At 49.0% G+C, this 15410-nt stretch overlaps 1 protein-coding gene across 1 annotated transcript in view; it reads right to left on the reverse strand.

Moving 5' to 3' along the window:
• RPS6KA6 (ribosomal protein S6 kinase A6) overlaps positions 1-15410 on the reverse strand; it is a 322514-nt gene that overhangs the window by 287264 nt on the left and 19840 nt on the right. The window lies entirely within an intron of this gene.

Consider the following 15410-nt stretch of genomic DNA (forward strand, 5'->3'; position numbering starts at 1 on the left):
GATGTCTTTTGCTGGGATGCCTGTGTAGAGTGCGTTGCCGTAGTCGAGTCTGCTACTGACGAGGGCTTGGGTCACCGTCTTTCTGGTTCCTGTTGGAATCCACTTGAAGATTCTGCGGAGCATGCGGAGGGTGTTAAAACAGGAATAGGATACAGCGTTGACCTGTTTGGACATGGTGAGAGCGGAGTCGAGGATGAAGCCGAGGTTTCGTGCGTGGCTGGCTGGGGTGGGTGGTGGGCCGAGGGTGGTGGGCCACCAAGAGTCGTTCCAGGCCGAGGGGGTGCGCCCGAGGATGAGGACTTCCGTCTTATCGGAGTTAAGTTTCAGGCGGCTATTGCTCATCCACTCAGCGATGGATTTCAGTCCCTCGTGGAGGTTGGTTTTGGCGGCGAGAGGATCTTTGGTCAGGGAGAGGACGAGCTGGGTGTCGTCGGCGTAGGAGATGATGCTGAGGTTGTGTTGGCGGGCCAGTTGTGCGAGGGGGGCCATGTAGACGTTGAACAACGTTGGGCTAAGTGAGGAGCCTTGGGGGACGCCGCAGATGAGGTTGGTGGCTTTGGAGCGGAAGGGTGAGAGTCGGACTCTCTGGGTTCTGCTGGAGAGAAAGGATGAGATCCTGTTGAGGGCTTTGTCTTGGATGCCGGCTTCGTGGAGACGGGTTAGTAGGGTGCGGTGGCAGACTGTATCGAAAGCGGCTGATAGGTCTAAGAGGATCAGGGCTGAGGTTTCGCCGTTGTCCATTTGTTGTCTGATGTCATCTGTGGCGGCGAGGAGTGCGGTCTCAGTGCTGTGGTTTCGTCTGAAACCAGATTGAGAGAGGTCTAGGATGGAGTTGTCTTCTAGGAAGTGGGCGAGCTGTGCGTTGATGATCTTCTCGATGACTTTTGCTGGGAAAGGGAGGAGGGAGATCGGTCGGAAGTTTTTGAGATCGTTGAGGTCAGCCTTAGGTTTCTTGAGGAGGGGTTGGATTTCTGCGTGCTTCCAGCTGTCCGGGAAGGTGGCGGTGTTGAAGGAGAGGTTAATGGTTTTGCGGAGTTTGGGGGCGATGGTGGCGTCGGCTTTGTTGAATACGTGATGTGGGCAGGGGTCAGCGGGAGATCCTGAGTGAATGGAGTTCAAGGTCTTTCGGGTTTCGGCGTTGTCTACTTGAGTCCAGGAGGTGATGCGGTAGGCGTGGGAGGAGTTGTTGGGGGCGGGGTCTGGCGGAGGTGAGGTGTTGAAGCTGTCGTGGATGGCTGCGATTTTCTGGTAGAAGAAGGTGGAGAGATCGTCGCAGAGTTCCTGGGAAGGAGGGACGTCGTTGGCGTTGGGGTTGGAAAGTTCCTTCACTATGCAGAAGAGTTCTTTGCAGTCGTGAGCGTTGTTGTTGAGGCGTTCTGTGAAGTGGGAGCGCTTGGCGAGTCGGATCAGTTGATGGTGTTCGCGGTTGGCTTCCTTGAGGGTAGCAAGGTTGTCGGGTGTGCGCTCGAGGATCAATTTTTTCTTGAGTTTCTGGCAGGTGCGTTTGGAGGTGGTCAGTTCGTCTGTGAACCAGGCTGGTTTTTTCTTTTCTTGGTTGGCGGTGGGTCTCTTGAGTGGAGCTAGGATGTTGGCGCAGTTGAGGATCCATTGATGGAGGTTGATGGCGGCGGAGTCCGGGTCAGTGGGGTCGGGTGGTGGGTTTTTGGCGAGGGTGCTGGCTAGTTGATCTTTGGTGACTTTTCCCCAGCGGCGGTGAGGCGGTAGAGGGGTGCGGTGGTGTTCTGAGTTTTAATTGAAGGAGAAATGTACGCAGTGATGGTCGGTCCAGTGGAGTTCGGAGGTGTGGCTGAATGAGATGTGGTTGCTTGAAGTGAAGAGGGGGTCAAGGGTGTGTCCGGCGATGTGGGTGGGAGTGTTGACCAGTTCACGGAGTCCGAGGTTGGAGAGGTTGGTGGTCAGTGATGCGGTGTTGGCGTCATTGTTGTTCTCCAGGTGGAAGTTTAGATCTCCCAGGAGGATGTAGTCTGGAGAGGCGAGGGCGTGGGTGCTTGCGAGGTCGGAGACGGTGTCAGTGAAGGGGGCTCTTGGTCCTGGAGGGCGGTATATGAGGGTTCCTCTGAGGGTAGTGTTGGGGTCCGTGCGAATCTGGAAGTGGAGGTGTTCGGCTGTCTTGAGGGTGTCGTCCGTGTGGGTGTGGATCTTGAGGGTAGATTTGTGGGCGATGGCTATTCCTCCGCCGATTCCGTTGGTGCGATCTCTTCTGGTGATCTTGTATCCGTCAGGGATGGCGATGGCGATGTCAGGGGCCGAGGAGTCGTTCCACCAGGTTTCAGTCAGGAAGGCCACATCTGGGGCAGTGGTGTCGAGCAGGTCCCAGAGCTCGATGGCGTGTTTTCGTGCGGAGCGTGTGTTGAGGAGGATGCAGTGCAGGTGGTTTGTGTTGGTTGTTGCTGGCTTCGTTGTTCTGTTGCAGGAGAAGTTGCAGGTGCGGCAGGAAAAAGGTCCTTTGGTGTGCTTCGGGGTGGCCTGGAAGCACTCTGTGGAGGGGCCAGGATTGAGGGCGAGGAGTTCGCTGGCCGAGTATCGGAGGCAGGGGGAGCGGGGGGCGTGTGGACCAGGGGAGGTGGCGCTGGGCGCGGTCCAGGTGCAGATGGGCGCAGATGGGCTTGCCTCTGGCGTGCCTCCGGCGCGCCAGCGGCATGCCCGCTGCGCGGACGCGCAGCACCAGACATTAAGAAGGGAGGGGGAGGGAGGAGCAGCTGGGAGGCGAGACGGAGCGGCGAATGGGGGCGCGAGGTGGGCGGGGCCGCAGGGAGGCAGCGGCAGGGAGCGAACTGCATGGGGGAGCGCCCAAGGGGCGAAAACAAGAAAAACAAGGCACAAAAAAGTCGGGCTCAATATGAAAAACAGTCACAAAAATACACTAATGGCACAAAATACAATCGGGGTACAGCAATCAGAGGGGCACAACGGGGGAAGATGCGCAGGAGGCAAGGCGCTTGAAAACAATAGAAAAGCACTTACAGGACGGCGAAAAGTGGCACAATCAGAAGGGGCACGTCGGGGGCAGAAGCGCAAGGAGGCAAGGCGCTGAAAATATAGAAAAACACTTACAGGACGGCGGAAAGCGGCACACGGGTCAAGTGAAGCTTACTAGAGCCCACTAGACACCAGGGATGAGGCGCAGGAGGATGCCTGCGGGTGGAGGAGGGCCTCGAACACGCTAGCAGCAGCGTGGGCGGGGGTCAGAGGAAGGAGACAGCAGGTTGGTGCTGCGGACGTGGGGGGCGAGCTCTAGACCTAAGGCAGGTCAGAGGTCGCTCACTCGCGACGCGCAGCGCCAGAGATTAAGAAGGGAGGGGGGAGGGAGGAGCAGCTGGGAGGTGGGAGGGAGCGGCGAATGGGGGCGCGAGGCCGCAGGGAGGCAGCGGCAGGGAGAGAACTGCAGGGGGGAGCGCCCAAGGGGCGAAAACAAGAAAAACAAGGCACAAAAAAGTCGGGCTCAATATGAAAAACAGTCACAAAAATACACTAATGGCACAAAATACAATCGGGGTACAGCAATCAGAGGGGCACAACGGGGGCAGATGCGCAGGAGGCAAGGCGCTTGAAAACAATAGAAAAGCACTTACAGGACGGCGAAAAGTGGCACAATCAGAAGGGGCACGTCGGGGGCAGAAGCACAAGGAGGCAAGGCGCTGAAAATATAGAAAAACACTTACAGGACGGCGGAAAGCGGCACACGGGTCAAGTGAAGCTTACTAGAGCCCACTAGACACCAGGGATGAGGCGCAGGAGGATGCCTGCGGGTGGAGGAGGGCCTCGAACACGCTAGCAGCAGCGTGGGCGGGGGTCAGAGGCAGGAGACAGCAGGTTGGTGCTGCGGACGTGGGGGGCGAGCTCTAGACCTAAGGCAGGTCAGGTAAGACACTCTCGGGTGTCTAAAGAATGAATAAGCTAATAAGTCAGTATTACATTATGGTTTGGTGCATTTCGCTTTATTTCTCCAGGTAACGCGCAGCCAGGTCTGTGTCGATTAATTATATAAACCGATTATTTTAATTCGTTGTGTTCTCTCCATCCCCCTTCCTTTGGAGGAGGGGGCAAAGGGACTTAATATAATCCTTTCAATTTTCAATGGTTTTTGCATTAAATGCTCCATTTTGGGTTGGAGCTTTAGTTGGATGAAATGACAATCGTCTCTTGATTATTTGCAATGCTGCTCGCTATTTTTGCATTAAACATGCGCTAGACTTTTTGCTTCCAGACGTATTGTGTTTTATTTTAACATTATGTTCATGAAACACATGATATTCCATAAAAAAAGGTTTGTGTGCTTTTGGATCGGCAGGGTTGAGAACTGCGAAGAACCCTACAGACAAAAAATCTTCTTCTTTTCGTAGAGAACAATGCACTTTAATTATTTAGGATACACAGATCATGAATTCAGAGACAGCAGTAAAATATACATATATATCTCTCAAAGTTCCCCACTACCCATACTCATTGACATTTGTTTTCATGGATGGCTATCATACAGCTCAACTCTAGGCCAGCAGGTGCTGTAGTCTCAAAGGTGGACTTTACTAGTGATTGTTAGTCTATATATTGAGACTGCTTCATCAGCAGCAAGCTCAGCATTTTACTGTCAAAGATCTGGAAATTGCTGAATGACACACTAATGATCCAAATTTATCCAAGGACTTCAGTTTTTGGGGGTTCAGTCATCAGCATAAGTATAAAACTGATTATAAATAGGGTTAATTTGCTAAATAATTTGACCTAGATGAACTTTGATGCAAAGAGGTACGGAAGGAGGTGACGTGGGAGAGCAGCAGGCTGGCCAGCTTTACTCTCACTTAATGGCTGTAAATTATACCCTCGTTTTCATTTCTCACAGACGCTGCAGAAAAAAACACCAACTCCGGAAATGTATTTATGTGAAGAGATAAGATAGTGGCCACCTGCCCAAACCAAAGAGTTATGGGAGCATCACAGTCTCCATTTTGGACAGAAGCAATGACAGCAATAAAGAAGCCGTCAGAGGTTGCGACGGTTTGTGCTCTTACAAATAATGGTCGAATAATGGCACACCAAGTTCTGCAGCGTAGTCAGTGACAGAGAAGCAGTTGAGAGTTTGAAAAAGAAAAAAAGCAAACTTGCATGTGGCCAGTTTTATGCTAGCACGCAGAAAGGTGAAACAGAATTTCTTGCAGAAGGCTTGACTCTGAAGATGTAATACAAATGTGAACTAATCACTTATAGAAGAAGCATTAGCAATGCCAATGGGTCTACACTACGCATGAAAGTGGCTCTCCAGTGACCAGTGAACTTAGGCACTCTGTAAGTCAACATAAAGGGCACTCTGTCAATCATCCCTACACCCAGGCAACCATTCCCCTCACTGTCCATTCTTGAATTTACCCACTTGCCCATCCACAATAAAACACACAAAAAATGCTGGGTCTGGTGGCTCAGTTGTTTATTGAATCCACTCCAGGAATCTGTGTTTGACTTCATGGTCACAGATTCAAATCCCACTAGGTCCACCATGCCTTTCATCCTTATGAGGATAAATAAAATGAGTACTATTGAGTTGGGTAACAATAAACAACTGTCAGTGTAGCACCAAAAAACCCAGGGGTGAACATGTGATTTAGAAATTCACAATATGTCCACAAAAACATGCAGGATACATTTGAAAAATAAAAGTTACAAAAATAATTATAAAACATACTTCCGTCTAAAAGTGGTGTGTAAATGCTTACAATAAAAATGAAATTATACATAGAGGAAACTCATCTTGCAAAAAGGTACTGTAAGTAGTGTATCATTATTTCAAAGTTTTAATATAGCCTCCACATTCAGAAGCAACGTGTTAGCCACTGTGACTGTTAAAACACCGATGCAATACGCCCAATTCCATTCCAAGAGGGATGTTCAGTCAGCACTGCAGAAGGCAGCTATTTTTGAATAGTATATAGCAAAGGCATATCGTTATTGTACTTATCAAAGATGGCTGTCATAATGCTTCTGTCCTGGATATCTTGAAAGTATAAAACATCAATTCACTATCAACAATGCCATTCCAAGTTAGCTATTTGGTTTAGAAGCAGTGACCACATTAGATGCTGCACACAGCATATAAAATGAGCAGCAAGCTGGCTGGTAGCCATGTCTGATGAACTGCAGGACACCTTGAAAAACATTTTAAACAAGCATTTGCAATGCAATAGGTCTTGCATTTGTGAGAGTTAGAGCTATTGGCGCTGTAAATGACAAGGTCTTTTACCTATGTCTTTTGGTTTGGAGTGTAGTGGATGTATGTCAGGTGCCACAGCAACCCTCCCTGGCTTGTTGCTACAGGAGGGAGACGACACACCAGGCCACCATCTTGGGAGTGATTTTGCCACATTCCTACAAACTGGCTGTGATACCCTAGAAATGCAACCCTTTCTAATGTGTTTTCCTAAACTTTCATAGCACCAAACAAGCCACAATTTAACCAGTGGAATGAGGAGGTCAAAAGAGTAAGGAGCAAGGATGTGGCGTAAGGGCCAGAGCTGCCGACTTTGGAGCTGGGGAACATGGTTCGAGTCTCAGCACCGGCTCAAAATCATGCGATTCAGGTAGAATAACAATCTCCCCTTGCTACCAAAAATGAATGTGTCCAGGTGTAATGTAACCTGTGATCATGTAAAGCACTGTAATATCTTTGTATCGAGTTTGTGCTATATAAAACTGCAAAAAATAAATAAAGCGCTCCAATACCTTCGTGTTCAGTTCATGCTACAAATACATCACAAAGAAAAAACAAGATGCCTGAAACCAAGGAAGATGAAGAAACAACATACCGCCATGAGCTAAGCGGCGAGGCAAAAGACAAAATAGAGCGCCAACACAAAGCTAGCTGGCCGATCTTGCAATAATCCATGTAACAGGGTCAGTCTCCAAGGTGGTAACAAAACAGCCTAAAGGCGGGACAAACGTAAAGCATTTACCAACGATATCAAAAGATTTTTGAAAGGCAGGTCCAGGAACAAATTAAAGTGATGGGCTTGGTTAAACCCCACAGAATAGATTACAACATGTTGAGAAGAGCAGTGCTAGTGCGCGGCTATGCTCGACCTAAAAGAGGAACAGAGAAATGAAAGGGGCTCTATAAAAGAGAAAATGGAAAATTGAAGAACATCTCTGTAAACCCTGGCACTGAAGCACACTCATTTTCAGATGGATTTACAAATGTGATCTTGTAAAAAGTAACTTCTCACTGGGCAACAGATCCAACAGCTAAACTGGAATACACAAAAATCTAATAAACATATTTGCTTAAAAAGTAACAAATAACATCTAATCTGAATCTTTAAAAGCCCAATTAAATATCTTAAAATTAGTTTTCCTATATGTTTTAGAAATGTATAGTATCTATAAGAACGTTGCATCATATTTACCCTCGTCACCACAACATTTCATGAAAAAAAATATGAATGGTTCTCTTAAACAGTGTAAGAATTTTTTTAATATTTCTTATTAAATTCTAGGGCTTTTTAGGGAGTAACTCTGAGAAGGGGCGAGCCTGGTAAGATGTACAACAGGATGCAGCTGAGCTCAGCTCCCGAACCACTCCATCTAATTCTGCGGAATCATGCTGTCAATAATTACTGACTGCAACAAGTGACTTCCCATGCTGTACTCTCCTGGCAATAGAGGGTGATTTTGAGCCTGTTAGGGACTGTATTGGCTTCATAGCTGGGGGCCTAGAAGAGCCCGTAGAAAGACTCAAGACGTGGTGCAGACCTGCAGATATCAAGGGGATCTTGCTTGCAATGCTGGCCGCTGCTGGGCCTCGTGGAGTACCCGGCTTATAGAGGGAAGGCTGGTGCAGCAGCACGCCTGGTAAAGCTCTCTGTATCAGCCTGGCCCGGTCTCTCGTTGGCTGTGACAGGTGCTGGCTTGGACACTGACTTCAGCGTTGCAGCTTGGCCCATGGGACCTGGAAAGGAATCTGCACAGGTGGATCCCAACCCCCCCCCCCCCAACCCCCCCACCCCTACTCACAGTGAGAGACAGTAACGACTGGCACTGAAGGGGGGTACCAGAGCTGGTGCCGCATGGAGGAGGTGGCAGGCCTTGACTGCCGACATGGCCTGTGGACGTCCCTGAGCGACAGGCCCCGGCGGAGGATTGTACATTTGCAAGCCTCGGCTACCCACTGAAGGCATTTGCCAATTAGAGGAGCCATCCATTGAGACTAGAGCATGAGCAGCAGTGCCTGGCACACTCCTAGCTCCCTGCAGGTAAGGCCCAGTGAGGTCTTGACCTGAGAGGGGTGGCCCAGCCTGGGCCCAAGGGGCACCTCCAGGGAATGGGGCTGTGTAGGAGTTGGTGTCAGTGAGGTGATGGCCGGTGGGGGTCCTGGTTGATGAAGCGGGCTGAGAGGCCCCAAAGAATTAAATAAATCTGAGCCTTTTGCCGGAAGACACCTTTGGGGTTTCAAGAAGTGTTCATGAGCTGAAAGGGTGCCCCTGTGCAGCTTTGGGGGTGATAAACAGTTCACCAGAGCTGGTAGGGACTGACAGAGATTTTCTGGGACCTATTCTTACTGAATGAGAATCGCATTTTTGTGTGGGTGTACTTAAAGCTACAGGGCACTGAGCACCATAAGGAAGGATAAAACTGCTTGCCCATATTCCACCAACACTATCACTCAATATACCACAGCAAGTCAGCCATCCCAATGGATTACCCAGCCTAATGGAGTGGGGTTGGAGTCCAGGAGCTCCTCCCTAGAGGGAATGGGAGACCCACAACTTGCTGATCTGCTGGTGGCAATGTGGTGATCCCACACTGCATTTTAGCATTAAACTGAGGCTGTTTCTATTGACGTCAACTTGCTCAGGGCTGGCCTGCGAAAAGTGGCTGACAAGGTGGCAGAGGGTAACAATGAAAACTTACAGGGAGATGTCTCACATCTTAAGCAGCAGATGGCTCAGATGAGGTCTGTAATTTGTGAGTTGAAAACAGAGGGTGGAAGATGTGCAGGGCTTCACTCGCCGCAGTTACATCCAGGAGCTGGTATTTCTAGAGAGAGTTGAAGGGGTGTCTGTGGAAGGGTATCTGGAAGACTGAGTGAGACCACTACTACAGCCATGGTGGCTCTCGGAGTTGTTCAGGGTTGAGTAGGCACAAACTGTGCTGGCGCCTCCACCCCCATCTGGCGCCCCTCATAGCCAAAATCCTGAGCAATCGAAATAGGGACTGTATATTGTATGCTACTTGAAAGCAAGAGGTTCCAATGTTTGAGAACAGTAAAACTGTGATCTATCCTGACTACACCAGTAAGGTACAGGAGCAGCGCAAATCATTTCTGGCTGTAAAGCAAAAGCTGAGGATGACACAATTATAATACATGCTATTGTACCCATCCAAACAAAGTAATATCGCAAGGGAAGGTGCGTTTTTTTTTTAACACCCAGCTGGAGTATGGCACTGCCTTGAATTGTGGGACAGATCCTCTCTAATCCAACTGAGAAAGTGTGGCCACAGGGGGTCAGGTGAAGGGTCAGCACATGGCTCTCAAGAGAGCCTGCTTTGCCGGGGACGGATGACGGTTAGGCGCCAGGACACTTGCAGAATTACGATTCAGGAGGATGCACCCATACAGATGATGGAAGTGGGGGGACACACAGGAGCCTGATGCCAAGGGGGATGAGAGATAGGAGAGTGCTCTCCTCTAGCTGATGGGCCCAGCAGATGGTGGCCTCAGGCTTTTAACTGTGAATGTCCCTGAAACAATGATGACTGCTCCAGAGAATTCCCTGAATGCAGTACTTGGCTCATGCTGGGGTGCACCTATAGAGAGTGCATGTTTACAGCGTATTCCTTGTTGGTGAAGTCTGGTGGAACTACTGGGGTGAGCGCAACAGCACTGGACATTAATAGTGGGTGTAATAGTGTGAGAGAAAGTCTGCTTTGGGCTAACTCAATGAGCCATGTTGATTGGAGGGGTGGTTGGGGGGGAAATCCGGTTCCTTCCTTGTGGGAGCCCTGCATTATCCTCCTCCTCCTCTTTCTCCTCTTTCTCCTCTTTCTCCTCCTCTTCCTCCTCTTCCTCCTCTTCCTCCTCTTCCTCCTCTTCCTCCACCTCCTCCACCTCTTATCTGCCTGTTTTTATGTTGGCTCGTTGGGTTGGGGCCAAGTGGTCTGGTCTGGCCTTGTCCCGGTTGGGCAGGCTATGGGTACTAGTGTTGTCCTGGCACATTACTCAGGTGGACACGTGTTGGCACTATGTTTTACTATACCAGTCCGTTGGTTGGGGGTAGTTTATGGTTGGAGTTCTTTTGTCCTGGTGAGTGTTCCTGCATTGCTAGTCATAGGGAGGTTACTTGTAGTACTACCACAATTACATGCGGGATAGGTACAGATTCTTCACATGGAACGGCTGGGGGTTGGGCTCTTACACCAAACATTATATGATGCTATCTTTCCTGAAACGGCATAAAATCAATGTAGCTTGTCTCCAGGACACCCACTTCAGTGAGACATAGGCTGAAAAAATAGCTATTAGAAGTAAGGGTCAGATTTCTCATGCTTCTTATTCTACTTATGCCAGGGAAGTTGGATTTTGAGTCGCGCCAGGTGTTTTCCCTGAAATATACGTAAGTGGATGGTGGGGCGGCTTGATATGTGCTGCGACAAGGCTTACCAGATGGACGGGATATATCGCTTCTAAATATCCATACTCGCAATACAGATAACCCTGACTTTTTCTATGGCATTTAAGACTTGGTTAGTCAGTGGGGCCTCTGCTCTGGAAGGGTGATTTCAACCGCATGCTTGATGGTGACTTAGTCAGGCTCCTCCTTCCTACCACCAACCCCCCCCACCCCCGACCGCCCACCGCCCCAGTCAGGGCACAAATCCCAGAATGACTGCTGCAATGAGGGCCGTGATGCATAATCTGGGGCAATCTGGTGTGTGGAGGACACAATTCCCACAATGACAAGTTTACACTTGCCATTTCCTCACTTACAACAAGTATAGTAGACTGGTTCCTTTGGATGATACCAGAGTCCTATCTGGCTTGGTTTTTGTCTGATCACACACCTGTATACTGTGAATCAAGGTAGGGTTTGGCTCCTGAGCAGAGGGATTTATGGAGATTTACCAGCAGACATAATCTCAGACGTGAAAGGTAGGGAGAAGCGGACTTGGATGCTGACAGAACATATGGAACACAATTGGGATAGTACATCTTGCAGGGCCACTGAATGGGAGCCCATGAAGGCGGTGCTGCAGCGCCAGTGTTTTGGATTGTCGTGTGGGGTACGGAGACAACTGCATAGGGAGCTTCAGGAGGGGGAAGAGGAGCTTAGTGACTTGCAGACAGGGGAATTAGTTGCTCAGGGGTGTCAGAGGGAGGAGGCAGCCATGAGCCATTGTATAAAGGATGCATTGGACAGAATTTAGAGGTTCAACCTGAATCAATATTGGTAGCCTCTGCACAGGGAGAGGGACAAGTTGGAGAGGCTTCTGGCCTAGATATTTCACAGAGAGGCAGCTGTTGCCCCAGTCACACATTTGAAGGTGGCGGACAAAGCTCTGGTGGCCTCATGGGTGGTGGTCATAGGTATGTTTTGGCAGCACTTGGAGGAGGTTTAGAAGGGGAATATAGATATCACCCAGAGAGGGATCGAGGCCTTCTTCGGGCACCTTGTATTCCCGAGAGGGAGGGAGGAAGTCAGTCTTCAACTGATCACTGACCTCACGCCGGATGAATTGTGGACAGCACTAAAGTCCCTCCTTAGGCATGAAGCTACTGGGGAAGATAGGTTCCTAGCAGAGTTCTACCAGGTTTTCTTTTGGCTACTCTCACACATGGTCTCCTGGATGTGTGCCTGGAGGCATGAGACCCAGGGGTATTGCCTTCACCCATGCAGAAGGGGCAAATATGTATGATGTCTATGTTGGACAGAATAAGACAGACCCAGTGGCGTATCGTCCACTCACTATGATAAACACAGATGTGCAGATCCTTTGTAAAATGTCAGCAACTCACTTCAGCTCTCTTATAGGAAAGTTGCTGCATGAGGACCAGTGTGGCCAAGGCTGTAACACTAGCATGAATCAAAGGAGACTCACGCACAATCTGCATGAACTGGAGGAAGTGGATGAGAAAATAGCTCTAGTTGAAGTGGACACAGAAAAAGCATTTGATATGTTTGACAGGGGATACCTATAGCATTTAGCCCGAAATTCCAGGCACGGATCCGTTTGCTCTATATGCATCCCAGTGCAAGGGTTAAGGTGGGAAACCACAACTCAGATTGTTGGGAACTGGGGAGGGGTACTCAGCAGAGTTGCTTGTCATGACCTTTGTTGTTTGTGCTGGAACTGGAATCGTTGGCGATCAAGGTTCGTCAGGACCTGTATTGGTGGGGAATAGAACTGGGCGCAACGTAGCATCTCGTGTCACGGGATGCAGATAATGTGTTAGTCTATCTCAGGGTGCCCTAGGGAGTCACTTGGAGAGCAATTAAGTGTTGTAGACGAATTTGGGACAGTATCTGGGCTGCGTTCAAATCGTAGGACATCAGTGTTGTTTCCATTGGCAACGTTGGTGGGGATTCCGCGTGATACCTACTGATTTTGGGACTCCGGTGGGAGCTGGATAGCTAGGCGTTATGGTTGCTCACTCAAAGAAGGGCCAGATTCAATATATAGGGTAGAGTCTTGGACTCCCTATGCTCCTCACTCACATTTTGGAACACCCTGTCGCTATTGCTAATGGGCAGGATAGCTATCTACAAGATGGTGCACCTCTGACATTGTTTTTACATGATACACAACTCCCTCTGCTCCCTGCACTCCTGGGTTTTGGGCAGCTGGATTCCTTACTTATTTCACTTCTGCGGGTGATTAAGCACAGCAAGGAACATTAATGAGTTATGGTGGGGGGGGGGTCATCTGAAGGTACTGCAAATAGAGTACTGCTATTTTGCAGACACAATGCAGCATGGGCCATATGGCTGGCTGAAGGGAGTAACTGGGAAAAACACCTGCTGGAGGGGACTGAGGGAGGGAAGGACCTTCCTGCATTACTTATGAAGGGGTCAGGACTATTGACAGCATGCCCGTATGTGGTTAGGCAGACAGTCCAAGGATGGCAAAAGCTAGTAAAAAATTATGGTTCAGAGGGTGCCCTTTCTTCCGGAGCTGCCAATATTGATCCTCACTCTACTATGGTGCATGGAGGCCCACATCCTGGCATTAAGGAGGGGCTGTGTCATTTGGGGAGACATCCTCGAATTAGACCTTTAGCTCCGTCAAGGATGCAAAGACTACATTTCAAGTGGTATCGGGGCACTTTTTACTTTATGCCAGCATGGCTGAGGTTGCCTGCCATACTTTGGGGATGTACCTGGCGTCCCCTCCAGTGTACGACACCCTGGGGGTCATGATGTCCTGTGGAAAGGAGAGGCACTTGGTTTCACTGCTATATAAGGCTGTTGCGGTAGATGTTGTCCATAGATCCTTGAAGGTTCAAGAAGCTTGGAGTGTGGCTTACAGGAGCCCTTGGTGGATGAGGACTGGTCAGGAGTGTGCGCCCTGATGAGAACAGTATCTAGCAATCCACATTTTAAGCTAATCCATTTTACCTTCCTTCATCGCACCTATATGATGCACTTGGCATGGAGCTGTAGATACCCAGATAGAGCATCTGCATCTCCATGCTGTAGCTTTGTGGGGCCGACTTTCTACAGTTGTCCTAGGGGTGCTCGTTGGTGCATGATTATTGGACACTTGTTGTAGATAGATTTGTAAATACCACAGCACTGCGAGGTGCCCTTACGCCACAGTCCTGCCTGCTGGGGAACTTAGTGAAGCCCAAGGGAAGGAAAATGGCTTACAAGTTCACACAGCTAGCGCTAGTGTTGGCTAGGTGAGTTGCCATTGTGTAGATGGGGCAAGGGGCACAGTCTGAGGACCACTGGAAGAAGAATGTGGTAAAGTGTTCACTGGCGGAGGAGCTACATATGAAGAGTGGTATATCTGACGAAAAGCTCCAGGAAGACTTGGAAGCATGGGTGACAATGCATGAACGATTTATGTCTCTTGCAGGAGTAAACCTACACGAGGAAGACGTAGATTGTGACACATAAAGAAGTTGCACATCCCACCTGAAACACTACAAATCTGTTGCTTTCTTTGTGACTATGCCCCCCTAGAGCTCCTACATATTTCCTTTTGAGCATCTATCTCCTATGTACTGTGATTTAATTTTTTGGGAAATGTATTTATTCATTTTTACTGAATAATACAGGTCATGTGATGTATAGCTATGCGAAAATATAGAACACTTGAGCAGTGGTTCTTCAGGGGGTCACCCAACGTTTGAAATCACATGACCTAGGAAAGAATGAACAAACACAAAAATAGTAAACAGTGCAATTTCAGCATCATCATGCTTCTGCACAGGGTACAGGTAAAAAAGGAAAAATGTATTATATTGTAATTTACATATTTTACGTGGAGAGAGAGAGAGAGATAGAGAGAGAGAAAAAGAAAGAAACTTGGGGAAAGGGGGTGGTGGGGGGCTAAATCTTATAGTTACTCTCGTGAGCCACTGGCGTCTAAGAGTTTGTCAAAGGCCAAATGGACAACAGGCGCCCCAGGTGGGTCAGCAGACCATCCCTCAGATAAAATGTCATCCACGTCATCATCTCTGACTGTGCCATAATCATGCAAATTATTAATCATGCTATCCCAGATCTCGAGATCACGCTCTGCATTGTTATCAGTGCGGACTTTCTGAAGCATGCACTCCTCAGCTATTGCCCACTCATGGAGATCTAACAGCCATTTGGTTTGTACCAGAGGGGTCAGGATAGCCCAATGTATAGCTATGCATCTACGGTCTAACACGAATCTGAGCTAGGCAAATTTTTACTGCATGTTTTTAGCCCTGCCTGGAGAGAGGCAGCAACCCCAGGAGGCAATGTCCTATCTAAAGCTGTGCGTTTACTTTTGTTTTCTCTGAGCATTTCCCGCAGTACCTCAACCCAAGAAGGCTGCAACCGCTTGCAGGTCCATGCATTGTGTCCAAAATCTACTGGTTGCACACTACAATGTGCACAACTCACAGGCCGAGATGTGTTGACTCTCTGCAGGCGTTGTGGTGTCAAGTGAGCACAATACAAGTAATAGAATTGCGCCAGATTGAATCTGGCATAACTAGCCACCTCTAGTATCTATGCCAGAGTTCTTTTCCATTAACTGTCTGTGAGCGGGGTGTCTTTAGGTCCCCATCCCATGTGGCGCATTGAGGGGGCATGTTGGTCTCCCTGTCATTCTTTAGGACCCCGTTTTAGTGGGAAAATTATAACTTTTGTGGACCATGGATCCAGTATCACGTGCAACACCTGCAATTCTCTGGTCTCCTCCTACTG

Source organism: Pleurodeles waltl, chromosome 2_1 (assembly GCF_031143425.1).
Source record: "Pleurodeles waltl isolate 20211129_DDA chromosome 2_1, aPleWal1.hap1.20221129, whole genome shotgun sequence".
In the NCBI taxonomy this organism is placed as follows: Eukaryota; Metazoa; Chordata; class Amphibia; order Caudata; family Salamandridae; genus Pleurodeles; species Pleurodeles waltl.